We start from the raw sequence: 12,210 nt of genomic DNA, 5'->3' as shown, positions 1-12,210 counted from the left end.
ATAAAATGTTCAGCACAATTGAATCATTTATTTTATTCTATCTTGTATTGTTTTTATTTATGTGTGTATTTTATTGTATTTTTGAAAGGTTTATTCCTGTCCTTTGTATGCGTTTTATTTTATTTCATAGATGCAATCTTTTAAATAAAGATTAAAAAAAAGGAAGTTTACATTTATTGTTGTTCATTTGGAATGCTCTTGCACTATTTCCATTCCATTTCTGCTTCTACTTAAACTATTATTGTTATTTTGCATAGTTAGAGTAGGCTGGGACATTACATTTACTATACTGTCGTGCATATGCCGAGCCTTTAAATCCCTGCATTAAGAATAAAGAGGCTAGGGATACTAAAGCAGCTAAAACGGGCCTTGACAAAAATTGTTTATGAAAAGGCCTGATCAATGAGAGCTGAGTTCTTCATCATTTGCTTTATTAATTGCTATAATCAACCGTCCTTCACAGATCCAAATTGACACATTCAAATGTCTTGCATTTGTCCGACAAATAAGTAACAAACATTACATTTCTCGACGAAACAAAGAAAATAGTGCCAAAGAATATCAGACAATATTCTTGAACAAAGCTTTGAAAATGACAATGAGACGCAAATCCGATCCTCTACATTTTCTGTCGCCTTTCGCATGGCTATACATCGAGTACAACATGGAAGACGGCCGCGCTGCACAGACTCTTTGTAAGGCCTTTTAGCACACAACTCTCTCCCGGGCTTTGCTTCTCCTCCCTAATATGTCAAGGGTATTTAAAAGACAGAAAGTATACATAGGCAGAGAAAGCGCAATGGCAGCCGGGCCGGTTCCTGCTGCAGCTGTGCATGTATTAGCATGTTATTCTTTCTCTTTCGGGGTGAGAAATGTCAGCGGGTCTTTGGCCGCCGACTCGTCTTGAAGGCGAGGTGCAGGCGGACGGATGAGGACAGGAAATGGTGGCCTTGAATGGGTCGATCAGGACATCAACCAACAGTATCTGACTGATTCAATTAATCTGAAATCCATTACAGAAAGACGATGAATGGACGGGAGGATAAAGGGATCAAATATTGTATGAAATTCTCTTTATTCATAACATCCAACTTTCTATCCAACCCTGTAATTATTTTCAATGTGCTTTCCAGAAGTCTTTATTTATGTGTATATATATATATATATATATATATATATATATATATATATATATATAAACTGTATTTGTGTTTATTTGTACAGGTACATATGTGCACAGTTATCTTCCACCATGGACTAATTCTCTAAACTAAAGGCCAGAAAGAGAACACGCCTCCTGCTCTTCCTATGTTTTAGAGAAAAGAAGTTCGAGTTAACTTTTCTCTTTGTGTCCTTTTGTCATTTTGTCAATTCTTCAGGAAAAACTGGACTGTGCCAGCTGCCATGTAATGTAAACAATAAGTAGTGGAATCAGAAGTACAATTAAACGATGGTCTTAAATAAATAATCTCAATATTGAGCAATTATTCCTTTGCACGACGTATTACTTCTCTGATGATAAGACCAGAAAGAGAACAAATCAAAAGCTCATTTGTAAGAAAGTCTTCAGTAAAGTTTCCAAACCAGAAAGAGAACAGAAAAACAAACGGCTCTTCTGCTCCTTTTTCCATTTTGGGAAAAGATGTTGGAGAAGCCAAACCATTGCCTTTGTCTACTTTGTAATTATGTCTAAGACTTCCTAATGAAAAATATGACTCTGCTTACTAAAAATATCATCAATAAGAAGTTGAATCAAAAAGAACAAACCACTTTTTTTGTACGTTTTTGGAAAAGTAAGAAGCCAAACCTTTGTCTTTGTCTGCTTTGTAACTTTTCTCCTTGCAGTAGAAGAGGAATAAAGTACAGTTTGATATTCGAGCTGGCCAAAATGAGCCTAGTTATCTATCGGTTTAGAAAAAAGTCCAGAAAAAGAACTGCTCTTTCTCCATTTGTGGAAAAGTCCTTTGAGAAGAGGAACTGTCCTTCTTTCGCCTTTGTCTCCCGGTTGGACATTCAGCCAGATTCAAACCGTGCGACGGCTGCGGCTCGGCTGGTTTGGCCGGAGCGCTGACCACTAGACTTTGACAGGAGTCCCTTTGTGTTCTCTCAGGACAATAGGGGTGAGAGGTGGGGGGTCAAACCAAACCACTGCACCCCCCTCCCACCACATCCCGCCTCATCTGTAAAGTCTCCGGTGACCTTTAACCTCTTCTGGTCATTGTCCGAGTAAAACTAATAAAATCTGTTGCTGAGATTGAACGCCTCTGCACCCCCCCCCCCCGTCCTTCCTTGCCTCATAATATCGAAGGTTGACATTAAGATTACGGGAAGATTACGGCGAGATTACGATCCGGGCAGATGGTATCGGTTTGTATTTCTCGTGCTGGCAAGTTCCTTCCTTTTCTTAATTAAAGGCAACCAAAAGGAATTGGGTTGGAAATGTTTCGGGACGGATTAAAGCTCAATAAATGTACTTGACAGCGACTGCTTGGAGGTGAAAGACCTTTTCTTTCTCCAACCTGCTCGGAGACCATTTGGGTTTTGGTCCAAAAACGGGGGTTATTGCATTGCATGATTGCGAGTATTGAATGTCACGTCAGAATAAAGATGACCTAAGATATGGATTCTTAAAGCATCAAGTTACGGCGAGTTATTGTCAATCCTTTGTTTCCTCCTGGTGTTCCTTTATGTGCGGAGCTTATGTAGGTCGCACAGTCACATCAGGACAATTGAAGTGAGCATGCAAGATAGTGTGAAGGTGGTGCATTTACACTATCCAGAGCAACACCCTGACAAAGGAAGACCTATATTGAGTTCTGAGTTATTATGTTGCAGCAGGACTTCAAAAGCTGCAAAATGTAGATACAACTTTGTGTACATTTTCCTAGCGTTAATGAAAATGCATATTCAAATGCTGGTGCAAAAGGTGCATTAGGGGTACTAATACTAATGGTACCAAGATCAGGATAATTGCCAAGTAGGTTTGCATATACAAGGTATTTTTGTATTGTATGCATGGACAGAGTAAGATGCCACAAAAAAGGAGTCAATATAGAACTGTTTTTCAAAAGACATGCAGTTTTAAAGAGGCTGCATTGAGCAGAAATGTGAACCATATAAAGAGGACAGTGAACAGTCTGAGTAATAGCTCCCATGATGTGCAGTATTTAAAGCTAGTATTTCATTTGACATTATATACGCAGCTTAATTATTCCTCGATTTTCCCTTCCACCATTAAGTCGATTGCATTATTTTATGTCTTAAGTATAATAAAGGTTGCATTGGTGGAGGAGCTTTGGTTAATAATTGCATAACCAACAAACATGCTGCAGATATTGTGCAGATGACGGAATAAAAAGCCTTAAAATTTAAGCGCTTTAACAAAATGCATAGAAAGTATTTGCACTTCAATTCAAAGAAACATGAGAAATGTCCCGATGCTACGTGGCATGCTAACAGCTAAAAAAAGACCTCAGGAAACAATCGGAACTCTTACAGAAACTTTGCGTGGAAGTCATCCCCGCCGCCTATTTTCTCTCTGAAGCCAACCCCCCCCCCCCAACCGCTACTTTTTTTTTACCTTTTCTTTATCCCGTATGAAGCACCCCCACCAACACACACACAAAAGTCAGGTCTGTAACCCCTGCGGCCCCACCCCCCCTGCTCTTTGACCTGTAGTGGAAGGCCTGGCTGAGCACAAACAGTGGTCGTCCCCTGAACCCCGCCCCCCCCCCCTCCCCTATTTCCACCTCCACCTCAGGCTCCTGTTTCACTCAGGCAATGAAAGGGCCTACTGTAAATAACGGGGGCCTGGCTGACCCTGGCGTTTATCTGGGCCTGAGACCCCTGCATCCACCCTACTGTAACAGAGCTCACAAAAGAGCCTCTCATGGGTGTTAGACTGCGGGCGCTCTCCCCCATGTGTGCACTCAGAATGGGGATTAAAAAAAAAAAAAAGAAGGGCCCCTGTCAGGTCCTCCGAAGGGGGCCGACCCCCTCCAAACCAGCATCACAACCCCATCCCACAGACACTTTAGCCTTTGTCCCGCGTGAGACTTCAGGGAAGGATTGAGGGAATGTACAGAGGGGGGGGGGGGCTGCAGCCAATCACATCTGACGGATCAAACTCCAAACAGCTTCAAAGGTCTGAAGCCACCGAAACACTTCCACTCTGAGGGTCTCTGCATCGATCTGCAGGAGGGAACACCGACATGTTCGGGGGGGTGCTATATCCGGGATGCTAGGGGACCACTTCTTTGTGAATGGATTCGCACCAAAAATAACTTTCATCTTTCATCTTAGAGGAACACTTGATCTCCGAATATACTTGCAGTCTGTTCATACTACATGATTTCCCTGCATATAGGAAATTGATTGACCAAAAAAACAAACTATTTGAATAAAAATGTATTTATTATTTTATTTATTTTAAAAAGTCAAACATTTTTATATTTAATATAATATATTTAAATTGTTCAGTTAAAATAATTGAAATTTTGAAAATATTAAACATTTTCTGTTAAAACTTGTAATATCTTTTTAACACTGAAATATTAAGTTGATTTGTTTGGGTCATACAAAAACTGGCCTCTTCTTTCTTCATTCATATTTTTGAAAAACATAGGGCTAACATTTAAAGGATTTATAATATATATATATTACCTTGGTCACCTTGTTTGATTCATAAGGCTTCACATGCTTTGGCACAATAGCTAGTCGTTGGCAATGAAAATGTTTCCCGACATACAAAACATAGTGCCATAGAAATGGTGCAAGTAAGTTGAAGGAATTAGAGAAATATATACACTTAGATCAAATAGGAATGTAACACAGTAAAAGAAATACTTGAATGTATTAAAATATAAATGTGGGTATGAGGAATAAAAGGTGTACAATAATCAAGTGGAAAATGCCAAACAAAAACCATGTGCCCTGGACATTTTACGCTCCTTTTTAAATAAAAAGAAGATAGCTAGTTGTAGCTCTCTCTTCAATAATCTTCAGACTGAGGATCTCTTGCTGGCTACGAGTGACTCTTAAGATGTGAAGAAGAAATACAGTCAGGTAAGGTGATGGTGATGAAACGTCTTCTGGTAGGGAGGAAGAGAGAAGGGGAAAGATTGAGGTCAGAGGCTAAGTGAAATATATCCCCAGTCTGAGGCATGCAGGAGAGAGGATGCAGGAAGCTGAGGGCCAGAGATAAGGGTGCAGACGTGGGCGATAAGCACCCAAACACCTGTTAGGAAGCTCCAGCTCCAGCGCATCACACCAACACTCACAGGAGGCAATAAAACACCAGCAGGGAAGGAAGAGGGGGGAAATAGACAGAATACAGACAGAAAACAGCCGCTGAAATCTTTAAAGGGTGCTCTTGCATCACAGCAGCTCCGTTTGCAACAACAACAAGGACCATGATTAAAGACAAGAAACAAAGAAGCAAACCAGTCTATTTGCAAGCTCATATGTGAGCTCTGACATGTTAGGTACCCCACATTCCACGTTAAAAATGTAGAGTATTGATCCCTAGCAATCAGAAACTGCAGGATGCTAACTTGGCATAGCATTATAGCTTATATGGACGACATTGGAGTGGTTTAGGGAGTTATTGAGGAAGCTGAATACATTTCTGATATGGTCAGGATCCAATATCGCAGTTAAGCAGAAAGCGGCCATATTTGTTCCTCCTAGTGGGCCAATTTTGATGAATCTTCAATCTATTTTGTTTTAGAGGATGCTGGATCGTGTGTACTGGACGGATTGCTCATTTATTTGCAAAAATGTTCATACTTGAGGTAATCATTTTGATATTCTTGTCTCTAAACCCAATGGTCACCACACAAGTCACGCTATAGATAATCAGTAACCCTAGCCCTAATTGATGCTGATCAACCCAACCTATGCTTATTGGGCAAATGTCTTTTTGTTTTGAATCTCAAAGAGCATTAAATATCATTTCATACAGCTGCACTTTTATCCAATGCAACTGAAGCACACTACAATAAACACACCACAGTAATGAGGACATGCCTATATAGGGGAGCAATTTATGGTTAAACAGTTAGCCCAAAGACCTCGGCTGGTTGACTGCAAGGGATGTGATTTTTAGAGGCCTTTTTAACCATCTGGAGTTATATAAATATCTTCATCTCTTTATTGCACATTCTTTCTTTAGCTTCTTTGGTTTACTTGAAATATATATTGTTTAATGGCCACAGATATGCTATGTTCAGAATATAAACTTGCCTTAAATTATTTCTTAAAGATGTCTAATTAAAGATAATAACAATTACGACACGATCAGTAAAATGATTTGCGTCATCATTTCCTACTGCTGAGCTTGTTGACATCCTTTGACCATCATCAGACGGTCGTCTCGTCATAATCGGCCCATGAATTTCTCTCCCGACACATCATGAATCTCTCCGTCTTGTTTACCGGCCGACTGTCAGCCGTCTCCAAGGTCTCTGTTGACCGCTCCCAGATTGTTTTGTGTTTGTCTGTTTGTCCCTGGGCCTCGAAAGGCGAGAGTGGGATAGTAAAAGCAGAAAAAAAAAGCCATTCCATTTCCTGGACTGATCGCTGTGGCGGGTGGCGCTGACATGTCATGACTCAAACAGCATCATTTCTGCCAGCGCTGTCTGCCGCTGACCTTACAAATGATGCTGTATATCCCCCCCCCCCCCCCCATATGCTATTAAGCATGGTGTAAAACAGGAAGGGGTTTTATCCCCCTCAAAGAGCAGCAACACAATTGAGCCTTAGGTTTTCCTATGATACTAATATCTCTCTTAAGTAACTTTCACAATAGTCCATTTAGTTAATTAATAAGTATTTAGTTAATATTATTATTTTCATTATTTATTCATATTACTCAAAATTGGGTTTAAAAGACTACAATTTTAATGAAAACATAAAACAACATTTTCAATATTTTAGGATTTCAAGTTATTATAATTATTATTATTATAAATTGTTATCCGATATACATTATTATTATTCTCATTATTATTATTATTATTATTATTAGTTTCATTTATTATTATTAGTAGAAGTATTATTATTATTATTATTATTATTATTATTATTATTCTCATTATTATTTGTTTTAATTATTATTATTCTTTTTCATTTATTATTATTATTACTATTATTATTATTATTATTATTACTATTACTATTATTATTTTTAAGTTATTATCGTTTTGGTTTTTAAACTGATTGGCTACATAAGAAAATTAAATTGGATAAATCAAAACCTTTAATTCCTTCCCCCCCATTTTATATGTTGGAATACATTCTTTAAATTAAGATGTAAATATCAGCTCCGAGTTCATTCTATAACCGAAACCTAACAACTCCAAATTGGAGGGAAACCATTTAAAAACACAGAGGTACACTGGTATTTTTTCTCATGATATATTCATTTCTTCTGCAAATGTTTTTCCCCGCTCTTCACGCAGACAAATCTTCCTTCAATTGAATTCGACCCCCACCTCCTGTGAAGCGGGAGGGGGGGGCGGTCTATCCATCATCAGCTCTCTGCCTCTGCTAATCTCTCTGGGCGTCTTCGGTCAGCAAATACATAAATCAATTATGGTTTTAAGCTTTATGCCATGATTTACCCAACTGATCCCTCCTGGATTACAACGAAGCTTAAAAACGTGTTAAAGCTGCGAGTCGCCTTGACAGTCATTCACGACGCTCGCCACGCAGCATGTCAAGACGACACACGGGAAGATTGGACGGAATATTTAATAAGTGTGACAGGTCGGTAGGCTGCAATAGCGTCTTTGAATCCCAACCCAGGTAACAAACATGAAGTGGCTCAAAACATCAGGAAATGGGACAAAATCAGCTTTAATTAAAAGTGGGGATATGTGGAGGACTCTTTGTTTCATTTGGGTTTTTAGTGTATCCAACTGGTAATTTGAGAAGTGGAAGGGTATCCTATTAACTCTGTTGTGTATTTTGTTATCTACTTTTTGAGAGCAGGCATTGTTTAGCCTGTACTTAAAAAAACAAATAGAATGAAGTGACTTATTTTGACAATATATGTGGCATTCGTCAAAAACACATATTGAAAATGAAGTCCATATTGCGCTCACATTTCCCATGTATGGTGAAGCACTAATAGCTAGCATTAGCGTAGCGTTCACCTGTTCATACCTCCTCATCTCTCAAATATTAGTAGTATTTTAACAACTATTGTGCGTCCTGCAATTTCAATATTGCACACTCATATTGCAAACAAATAACTGCAAATTGTGCAGCCTTAATAGCTAGTATTAGATTAGCATTCACTTGTTGATTAAAGCTACTTCTGCAGCTCCATGTCAACATGTATACCAAATATTGAGCTTCCAATATTGCACTAGTCCATATTGCTATGGAATGGTCATTATCTGTGCAGCCCCAGTAGCTGGCATTAGCCTAGCATTCACCTGTTGCGTTCTGAAGAGGTGGATTTAAAATGCTCTCACCAGCCTCAGTTTCCCACCCGAGAGCTCCTTTGTGACAGGTGACGGTGAAGAGGATTCAATGTTTATTTTTTGGGGGTGTTGGTGGTAATTTTTTCTGACCAGCTTCTTAGCGTGCTGGTATCACTCCATTGGGGCCCCTCGCCAAATTCTGGCTAACCATTCAAGTAGCAACAAAGAGGCTAATTAGAAGCTCTCTCACTGGAAGCCCGCGGAGAGCTTCGGTTTGATACTTCCCAGGGAGGCTCAGGGGCCTCTGAGGTGGCAGGGGCAGTTTTTTTCACACACATACACAACACACACACACACACTGGCAGGACATTTGTGAGCACACTTGGGTTGGCCCTTTTGGCTCGAGCACATTTGCTCATTGTGGCCGTCCTCCTTACGGTCTGCCAGAGCAATAGAATCAGAGAGGGGGAACCGACACATCTTCTTTCATGTGGCGGGGACGCAGAGAGGGGATGCTAATGGGATATCGATGGGATTAGAACCCAGAGCGTTAGGGTCCAGGAGAACAGAGGGAAGCGCTCTGTGAACTAGAACTAAAACCCACTCAGCTTCAAGGCCAGATCATCCCGAATCTATTGACTTTCTCTTTCTTTTCCTAACGGGAAAGCTGACAATGATGCATGCACCTTAATACAGTCAGAGGAGGGGAGATAAGGTCAGAGTGGCAAGATTTCAAGAATTAACATTGTTGGTGTTATTTGACACTTATGACGGATGATAGACTTGAATTGTTATTCATGTGTCTGTGTGACCTTAAAAAGATAGGGCTGCACAATTTGGGAAAAAAAACGTTATTGATTATTTTGACAGATATTGTAATTGCGATTTGATTTCCAATATTTAAGAAGTTGAAAGAAATCACATCATCACTGGAATAAATAATTAAAGGTAATGATCCCCCTTACGGAAAGGTATCTAAAGCTCGATGGTCGATTTTGAAATTACGTATTAAAACTTTAAAAAGAATGATTCCGGAACACAGTGACATCACTACAGGACACTCATGCTTCTATTGGTTAGTATTCCAACACATTGCACGTGAAAAGTTAAGGGGCGGGACATCTATAAGCTGGTTGACCAATCACAACAGAGCCGAGCAGGTAATCAATCAGAGCAGACTGGTTTCAGACACTGGGTGAAAAGAGGTGCTGCAGCACAGGCAGTATGAGAAAGATAAACAGCTTCCTGAACATTAAACCATGGAGACATCGCAATACTGATATGACCCTGAAAATGTGCAGAGTAGGGCCCCATTAAAGCCTCTACAGAGAAACAGTTGCGCACACCCCCACTGCCAACACTTCTGAGAGCAGAGATACACATCAGGAAGTTAAAGGCCGATAACACATTTGCATGTCACCTGATAACTGGCTGTAATTAGTACTCCCCATGAGCCCCCACCACTACCATTTCCCCTATTACAAAACCCACATGGACACACACAAGGCCAACTTCCAGTACAGTATGTTATCCTTATCCCTCTCTGCAGACCACAAGGCCCCCACAGGGACAAAAGATAGGGGCCTCAGTGTGTTCGTTTCATAGCGGCCCCTGCCACAGCACATCAGCAGAGGCCGCGTCTGCCGGGCGCCGAGAGGCAGCTGCTCGCTCCGAGTCAAGCTGCTAACTCTGACTGCGCAGCCACCTCCCTCCACCCTTATCTGAGGGAGGGTGGTGATCTAATCAAGGGCTGATTAGATCACCACCCTCCACTGCCATCGCCACTGTCTACATGCAACACTGCACCGCCCCCCCTTCCTCCTTTCTCTTGGTGGTGCACTTCTGTTTTCCCCAAAAATAAAGAAATATTTCAGTCAGATTAGAGATGATTCTTTACGTGGAATAACGAGAACATTTGTGGTTTTACAGTAGATTAATATATTGTAAAACATGTCGAGTGATGGATTATTTACTATAGAACGATGTTAAACAATTAGAATATCATCTCCTTAATTGCCTTTTTTGTTTAAATATAGCTTCATTAGATTTAAGAAGATGAGCTGTAGACAATTATTGTTCGTTTGTTTGAAATTAAAAGGAAGAGTATGCGCGTCTTTTGTGCAAACATCCTTGAAATTAGGATAGAGATGAGTAACATATTGTTAAACATGCATATTGATTATTTACTTGTATATAACCTGTATATATCCCTTCAATTGAATTGGCTGTGATACAACAGTTTGAAACCCATGAGAGCAACATTTTATAGACTGGAAATACATTTATATCATCTACTGAATTGTTTCTAAATAAGTACTCGTCAGATTTAAGATGATTACTACTGTTTTGTAGGGAATATATGTGCTCTTTTTGGCTATGAGAAAACAGTAGATGTATATATTGTATTGCATTTATAAGAATGACGACACTGCAAGACTGAAGAGGAATGAAAACTAAAAGTGTGTGGGTGTGTGTTTAAGTAAAGCGCTAATTACGTGCTAAGGGCCAGTAGCATAACATGCTAGTTGCTTAAAGTAGGTTAAACATACCATGCACAGCCTCTCAAAGGCTGTCACTCAAACTGATTTTAAATGTTGTCTGACCCAAAATGAGTTTAAAATGACACAAACTGTGACATATAAATGTGCAGCCACCTAACACTTCCCCTATGGCTTTTATTTTTCCTCCATCTCTCTCCAAAAACGAAAAAGCAGCTTTACCAGATTCAGGATGATGACTCGCCACCTGACGACACCGCACGACAATAAAAAGCTCGATCTGCACTGAAGGTGTGTCTCTGTGCGAGTGTGTGTGAGTGTGTAGTCTATTCCCCATGATGTAGCCCCCCGTGTTAAGTCTTTAATCGATACATCTCCCTATCCTGACAGTGAGGACAGAGCCCAGATCTGAGATCAGAGCGATGGCGGTGTAAATCTTTACGGTTCAACCAGAGCCTTTTAAAGCCTGTCTATAATTGGGCCTCCGCCAGCAGCTGCCTCAGCGCCGGCTTTCAGCGCGGGCCGGTCAAAGCGCCGCTTCCTCAGGGGCACAAACAAACACCACAACTCCAATAAGGGCAAAAAAGCACCTGTGAGAGGATAAAAAGAGAGAGGATGTGGCAGCCAGACTGGAATAAGCCCTCTGCCGACATCTGGGGTTGAGTTTCTTCTCTCCTGGAGAGGTGTTTCTGAGGCTTTTTGTGCTATTGGATTATTACACCAACATGTACTGTACCTCTGAGTGCGAGCCACGGAGACTTAGCTCACTGAGTGATTTCAAATAGAGGGTAATCCACTGCCTTGTAATGGATGCTTTGTTGACGGGCTTCTTTCAAGGAAGCGGGAAGAAAAGAAGAAAGCTTGCACAGTTTTACAGGTTGGGATCAGAGTCTTGAAAACACTGCTTTGAGTTATTTTATTTTAGACCAAAAGGTGAAATACTGACACAATGGAGCAAAGCACACACTATTATCGCTCATTTTCCAAAATACTTCAAAGACATTTGGGTCAACAGTTGGTCTCCTATTCCTGCATTTTACTTGCACCATTTGCACAATTTAACATCCTTATTTCTTTGTTGTCTTGTGTATATTAAATCCTGCACTGTGGCCAATGTGCATATGACAATAAAACCTTTGAATCTTTAACAAATGTCTGACAAAATGAAAGCAACACAGGACCTAACAGACCCTTGTATGCTTTCTAATGAACGGCTAACAAGCCTTTCCATTATCTGGACAGGAGTCCCATATGCCTCTTTATATATGTAAATAGAGAAATAA

General features: G+C 40.2%; 1 protein-coding gene across 2 annotated transcripts in view; it reads right to left on the bottom strand.

Moving 5' to 3' along the window:
- zbtb16a (zinc finger and BTB domain containing 16a) overlaps positions 1-12,210 on the bottom strand; it is a 138,428-nt gene that overhangs the window by 116,857 nt on the left and 9,361 nt on the right. The gene's annotated exons all lie outside the window — the stretch shown is intronic.

This window comes from Eleginops maclovinus, chromosome 11 (assembly GCF_036324505.1).
Source record: "Eleginops maclovinus isolate JMC-PN-2008 ecotype Puerto Natales chromosome 11, JC_Emac_rtc_rv5, whole genome shotgun sequence".
NCBI classification, from domain to species: Eukaryota; Metazoa; Chordata; class Actinopteri; order Perciformes; family Eleginopidae; genus Eleginops; species Eleginops maclovinus.
Note: the sequence above shows the minus strand (reverse complement) of the source record. Positions and strands in the feature narration are given on the sequence as shown.